The sequence below is a fragment of the Pteropus alecto genome, unplaced genomic scaffold (assembly GCF_000325575.1).
Source record: "Pteropus alecto unplaced genomic scaffold, ASM32557v1 scaffold79, whole genome shotgun sequence".
NCBI lineage: Eukaryota > Metazoa > Chordata > Mammalia > Chiroptera > Pteropodidae > Pteropus > Pteropus alecto.
Window position 1 is genome coordinate 9,563,077 of NW_006494612.1, and position 7,603 is coordinate 9,570,679.

Consider the following 7,603-nt stretch of genomic DNA (forward strand, 5'->3'; position numbering starts at 1 on the left):
TCAGATTCTATTTTGATTCATAAATGGAAAAAATAAAAACGACTCCCTAGGGTCTTTTATCTTTTCCATTAAAGTTCTGTCTGGTCTTAAACTGCATACATTTTAGGCAGATAATTTTATTTTGCTGTTCATTTATCTATCTGAAAATTTTCAGCAAGGAGTATAGAATATTTCTATAGATCTTGATAAATTGAGGGGGAAAAATGTCTTTTCTTAGAGCCACACTCTCACAAGTTCTCTCTGCTTAAATAAGTGCAAATTAGAAAACCTAAGTATAGAGACAGAATTCTGGTCCCAAGAAAAATTATAATTGAAGATGTGTATCAGCCCTCTGGAACTGTAACTTCTGTCCTTGCCTGGGTGTGGCTGTGTCTGATAGTCGGCAGAGTAGTTGCCAGGAGGCTGTTTATGACATATAGTCTCCAGAGAGAGAACATTTCCTTTAAAAAAACAAAAAACAAAAACAAAACAGCAGTCAAGTATACAGAACTGTTCAAAACAAACCTTTTGTTGTTAAAAATCATCTATTCTAAATAAGACATGATACCTCACTTAAGTGTATTTCTCAATTTATGCTTGTATGGACTCAAGGAGAAGAGGGTCTATAATTAAAATTGTGAGAATTATTTCACCTAACACTATGATGCTTTGGAGCACAAAGTAGAACAGCAAAGAGGGAAAAAGTGATCTAGCTGTCTCTACTGAGAATGTAACCCCACACCAGGGGTCCAAGGACTCCAAAGAACACAATAAGAACCTCTGAAGTCCCAACTAAAGAACAAGTATGTGAGCAGTGCCTGTCCAAGGTGCTATGCCCAGAGAAGGCAGTGATGGTGCATGGAGGTGACTGCAGTGCTCAATTAAGCTACTTACTGCACAATAAAATAAATGGTTTCCAGTGAGATGTAGGCCACTGGGAAATATAGTGAAACATAGCTTCACAGCTATCTTAGCATTAGCAGCAGAGAAAAAGCTGGAGCAGAAGAGAAGATTAATGTCTATGCCATATAGGATGAATTTGTGAGCATATGTGTGGCATTCCCTAAGAACTCCAAAATACCTTGGGGAACTCATACGAGGTAGAGGTCCTACAATTTAAAATGATGCTAAAATACTGCTTGTTAAAGCTAATTAGATCTTTGTTATAAGATTATATTGATGTGGTTAAAGAAAGAACAAGATATCAGCGTGAAGGAGAGCTTAAGAAAGAGAGATTGTCTCATTAATCCTATTTTTGTCTCCTAATGATCTGCCTATGCAATTTCAACATAATTGATTATCAATATTTTCAAACAAGTCAAATTATTAATTACTTTGGATATATTCAACCTAGAATAGAGAATATTCTAACTAGTACCAATATGTATATTTCAAGGAGATTGAAATGTCTTCCTTCTCAAAAATGTTTTGGCCATGGCCTTGCTAATACTGAAATTCTCACATCTATCCACAGACTTTGACCACTGTGTTCTTTCAGGTACAAGGCCATGTGTCTGGTCATTCTAATCTTATTACATACTCCACTGGGTTATGGCATTGGAGGCCTGTATTAAAATGTAAAAGCTACCTGAAAGAGATAAAACATTAAGCAATTTCACACCATTACAGCCTTAACTCATCAGATTAGTCTCAGTCACTAAGAAAGATCCTTGAGAGAGCCAAACATGGGCAAATAACAAATGCATTTTGATGGGGTAGTATGAGCAAGGCACTTCATTTCTGAGGTAGGAAGTTTGCAGAATTAGCAGAAAATGTGCATCTTTGTCATTACTCTTTCTGCTTAGTAATTCTTCTTTTCTATTTTTCTAATATATACATGAACACATATATACCCACAAATGTGTCAGAGTATACAGTTAGACATTTTGTTTTAAGAAATCTTGAGTGATGCAGAAATTGGAGCTCAGTCCAACTTAGTTTTTTTCTGGTTTTACCATTAATAGCTATTGTGCTAGTTTTACTATTCACAACTCTTTTTTTATTGAATGCTTAGAGTTTGATGGTCTTTGAGATAAATGCTTTAAGTGGCCAGAGCCAGGATTTGCACTTCGATCTATCTGACTTTAAGGTATGAGGAAGTTTAAAAAAAAAAAAGATCTATTTTTTAGCTGCACGACAAAAAGGAACCAGAAACAGAAAGCCAAAAGTCTTTGTATTTTGCATTTCTGTTGAAGCCAGGTAATAGGGATTTCATTTAAAAAGGCAAGCATTCTGTTTGCCACATCTAGCTGGCTGCCTTCATTTATATTACCTGCCTTAACTAGACCTATAAATATGTCAATTTGCAGAATTTTCAGCCTCTGTTATACTGCCTCATACTCTTTATAAAAGACAAATAGAATTTCATGTTATTTTAAAACACCACAAGCTTATAAATCAATGGCATTAAAATACTATTCAAAAGTATCACCAGAAGATGAATAAAATGACCTTAGTCTATTGTTATTATAACTTCTTGTGAAGTAAGACCCATATTGTTAGTGAAATTATTCTCAAATATTAGTTCTAACAAAAAAAAATACAGAAAAGTATAAAAATATAACAGAAAAGTAACATTGAAAAAAATAATTTTATCATGTAGTATGGTTTCATACACAAGAATAGCTTATTGCATCAAGTTTTATGAGGCCATCAGGAGCTAAGACAATTCTTCACAACTGATTGCTATTTTCTTAAAAATTCTTTCAATATCTAGAATTACCAATGTTTACTGTAAAATACATGTGTTAAAATTAGAAACAAGATATTCTGTGTTTAATGTATGAACACTTAAACTGATACAAATTTTAGTGTACACCAAGAGTAAAGTCATTAAGTCGTGCAATATTAAAAAACAGAAATTCCAATCGGAGGCGCATAGCATAATAGGGCAGTCAAACTTCATTTCTCAAGGGAGACCATTTGCCTACTGTAATGATAATCCTGTGTGTCAATAGACATGGAGATAGCTATGCAGTATGAAAACAAGCTGTTAATTAAGTCAATTCAGTGAGGAGTAAAAATCAAACCAACTGGCTATTTGGCATCAGTTATTCAAATTACTCTGTTGATTGAATTTCCTCACTGTTTCTATCAGTTATTTTGGGATATTGTAGTCAGACTATTATATCCTCAGTGGAGGCTAAATGAAGCCTCTCCCCACTATGAGTATGGGTTTAAAAACCAATATAAAATCTATCAGAGGAGAAGTGTTCAGAGAAATTTCTAACAGGTTTCCCAAAAGCTAATTAATATTCAGTAAAGAATTTTGCATGTAACTGCTCATGTGAAAGTGTCATTTATTCATTCATCTCTCATTTGTTTATATAATAAATATTGAGCACCTACTATGCACCAAGCTTGCTGTCCTTTCCCTTTTGGAGCTTACAGTATAATGGAGATACTAATATTAACAAAAAAAAAATGTTAATCAAAACATTAATCAAACTCTGATACAAATCAAGAAACAAAATAACACTGAGAATGTACAGAGGAGACCCCATCTCGTCTGAGAAGGCTTCCCTGAGCAGGTAAGAATTGAGATCAAATCTGATGGATTAATAGTCTTTAAGGCTTTCCCCACTAGTGTTATATTCACACTAATAACCCAAATTTCACTTGATGTAGTATTCATTGACATAATGAAGACCATCTAGTCTGTACTGCCCCTCGGTTTCACTAAGTTATTTCTAGAACTCCGAGCAGTGTCTCAACTGAGCTCTTTCCAGTCTTCTATTTTTCTGCTCTGACAAGCTTCATAGACATCTTTACCTGAGAAGAAACCTTGAAGGTAGTAACTTCTCAGCTTTTGGAAGCTGAGATTTTTGGAAGGACATTAGATCCTATGGATTCTATGTTACAATGGCTTAAGAATGCAGTGTCGTCTTCACAGCACCTTTGCATGTACTTGATGATCCGCAGATCCTCTAATGACCTTCTCTGACCTCTGACACAAGCCCAGAGTGCTGGACCAGGGCCAGGTAATCACTTTCTGAGAACATTACAGTGCTGTCCTCTATATTCTTTTTTTTTTTTATCTCTTTCCTTTTATTACAACCCACCTGAGCCATCCCAGCTACCCAAGCAAATCTCCAATTTCTCCTTCAGCTTAAAGTCTACTGCTCCTCCTAGACCTAGCTTTGTAGTTCAACAGACAAACCACGATGAAGATGCACCAAAATTACATGTATGGTTCAGAAATTACCTCATAGAGAACATAGTATGCCTGTGATATATAAGTTAATTACTACATGTGAATGCCGGTTTAACTGTTTTCTTAATTAACTTCTTTATCTCGCTTATTGCTTATTTCTGAAAGTGACTCCATATTTCTTCCTGCCAGAATTATTATTATTATTTTTTTAATTTTCTGGCCCATCCCTGTGTTTTCACACCATCTGAGATGCTGTTGAAGGACAGACAAAGGGTTCTATGTGCAGGGTTTCCTCAATTGTTGACTGGTCGTTAGCCGCAAAGGGCAGCATGGACCGTATTTATAAAGAAGAGAGCAATGTTACCATGTCAAGTATAGAAACTGATGAAGATTTCCTTAACTCTCAAGTGGCTCCCTCAGAAGACAGTGTAAAATATAAGGGTTTTCTTTTTTTTAATATGTAAAATTTCAGAACTGCTATATTTGGTGAAATCTTCTGCATTAAGCAACGTAAAAACTTTATATCAGTATTTCCAAATACTCATCTTTTATTTTTTGCAATTCACCTGAAAACTTGCTGATTTATTTGATTTGTAGGGAGTCTAAGGCATTCCAGGGGGATTTCTTTAAAGACATTGCTTAAATACACTGTCCAACCAAAATATTTTTCAGAATCTTCCCCCAAAAAAGACAAAAAGAGACAAAGGTACATGTTTCTTAGCATTAAGAAATTACTACATGACTGGTTGCAACTTAATATCATAAAGCAATGACTAATTAATCACACTAACATTGCATAGGACTTTAAAGTTGCCAGAAATATCAAGTAAAAAGACAAATTGTATTTGAATACTTAGACATTATATTTTGAATGAAATATTTAAAAGAAAAAAAATAACGGTTTTAGGATGCATGGTTATAAGCCTGAATAACATTATGTAATGAATTATGTCATTTAGTCAAGAAACAAAACCATCAATGATCAGCTTTATTTTCTTATTTTACATTTGAAAAAATAAATCTCAGTTCCATTTTCTAAATAAATAAATATTTTCATTAATAAATCTGCAGATCCTTATGACTGCGGTGAAAAAAAGAAGACTATGTGTATTTTTCCGTTAATTAGCTAAGTGTATATAACATTTCTTGAATTAATGCTATGAATTTAAAATTTCTGTTTAATAACTGTTTGATGATATTCTTTTCGAAACACAAGAGTAACATCAAAGAATCTTTTATGTGTTACTCAAAATTTAAATCAGTAACAAGAAAATGTTTACTATGTGATTTAACAAGATAAGACAGATTATATATTAAAACGTCCAAAACAAAACAAAAAAAATCTTTTCAATTTCATTTCATATAAATGACTTCTGAATTCATAAATGTCTATATACCAATCAAGCAAGTGAGGTATGTTTATTGTTTTTTCCAGTATAAGAAGCTCAAGGTCAAGCAAATTGTTTTCCAATTGATTTTTTAATAGAGCCTATACAAACCTTTTACAACCCTTCAGATCACTGAAAACCCAGGGAAACTAAGCAGCCTGAAATCTAAGGAAAGATAGATGCTTAAAAGAACAACAGGATGTGAGCACTGGCTCACCTATGGCAGAGCACAAGAGTATGAGACATGAAGCACCACAAAAGTAAATAACAACAACTCATCTAAAATTTTTAACAAATTTATAAAGGTCAAATAGTGTGAAATTATAGAACTATGGGAGTTGCAAATACAAGAGAAGTTTGTACTCACCCCCACTTCTTATCCTCAAATCTCTAATGAGCACTCATAGAGAAATTAGGGATAGAGCAGGAGACTAGAGAAAGCCTCCCATCAATACGCAATCCTGAAGGAGAAGAGCAGCTAGAGCTAAAGAAAAGTAACAAAATCCTACCGAGACTCTTCTCTTCTATAGAACAAAACCATTGTCACTTAGGGGCCAAGGTATAAATAAAAACCCTTTGAAGCAGGAAAAGAATAAAATTATTTGCTATATCCCTAGAGGAAAAACAGGAAACAATTCTGGGCCCAGAATTCCATATCACTATTATTCAGGCCCTCCCATTGCCAGTAAACAGGCAGGAAACTCCTACAGAAGAACCATTTAAGATGTAGGTAGAGTTTAGCTAGGTTACTGCTATAGTCCTGTCCCTGAGATCCATGAACACAGAGCTTGCCTAAGGTTGAGACTAGAGCAGAAATAGGAGACCCTCCTTCCCCTTTTCCTCCCAGCACTGGCTAGCACTCAAAGAATAACAAGCAATAGCAGTATCCCTATAGAGAACAGCAAGAGAATAGACAGAGATCCCTATGAGGTTGGGCACACAGGAAAGGCCACAACCTGAGAATGACATAGAAATACTCCAAGCACAAAGTAACACTAGAAGAATCTGAAGCTAATGGCACACTAAAGGCAACCATAGCAATATCAAAGCCCAAACTCAGACCAACTCCTGAGGAGGGTGACTTAACCACCTACATTAAGAGTTCAGTGGGTCTACGGCCATGCCACCCTGAACAAGCCCGATCCTGTCTGATCTTGGAAGCTAAACAGGGTCAGGCCTGGTTAATACTTGGATGGGAGACCACCTAGGAAGACTAGGCGCTGTAGGTGTAAAAAATAAAAAATAAGGGATTGTAAGCTGACAAGGTCCTTGCAACCTGTGAGGTCAACCAAGGGTTGCCTCACCTAAAAAAGAAAAAAAAAAAGCACAGTAGAAGATATAAGCCATTTATAGGCATACATACTATTTATCTAATTCTATACTGTTCCAGGCAAGATTTCCAGCATTTAGTCACAAATGAAAGTTAAACAAAATGTCAAGGGGGGAAAAACATTGTTAAGGGGAATTAGGTTCATCGTTGACATTGTTATTGGAAATATCGAGCAGAGAATTTAAAATAATTATGATCAATACATATAAGGTTATTGTGGATAATATGGACAACATGAATGACGAGGTAGACATTTCAGTTAAAAGATGTAAACTACAAGAAAGAATCTGACGAAAATTCTAGGAAGAAAAATTTCACTAACAGATGAAGAATAACTTCAGTGGGTTCATCAGTTGACTGCATATGGCTAAAGAATCAGTAAATTTAAACATAAATCAACAGAAATTGTACAAACTTAAATAAAAAAAAACAGAAGAGTAAAAAAGAAGAGAACATAAAATCTGTGAGCTGTGAAACAACATGAAATGGAATAACATTATTGCAATTGGAGTTTCAAAAAGAAAAGAGAGAATGAGACAAAAGAAATATTTAAAGAGATAATAGAGAGAAACTTCCAAAAATAAGACATCAAACCACAGATCCAATAAACTTAGAGAATTCTAAGCAGAAAAATACCTCCCCACGTACACACAAACTAGTAAAAAAAAAAAAAAATTTAATTCTTAAGATAAAGAAAAAAACTCAGTCTATATAAGACAGACTATAACTTTTCTCACAGTTATGAGGCTTTGG

General features: G+C 34.5%; 1 pseudogene; it reads left to right on the forward strand.

The window, feature by feature from the left end:
• Positions 1-6,630: 6,630 nt before the first annotated feature.
• On the forward strand, positions 6,631-6,749 carry LOC112474352 (annotated as a pseudogene).
• The last annotated feature ends 854 nt before the right edge of the window (positions 6,750-7,603 follow it).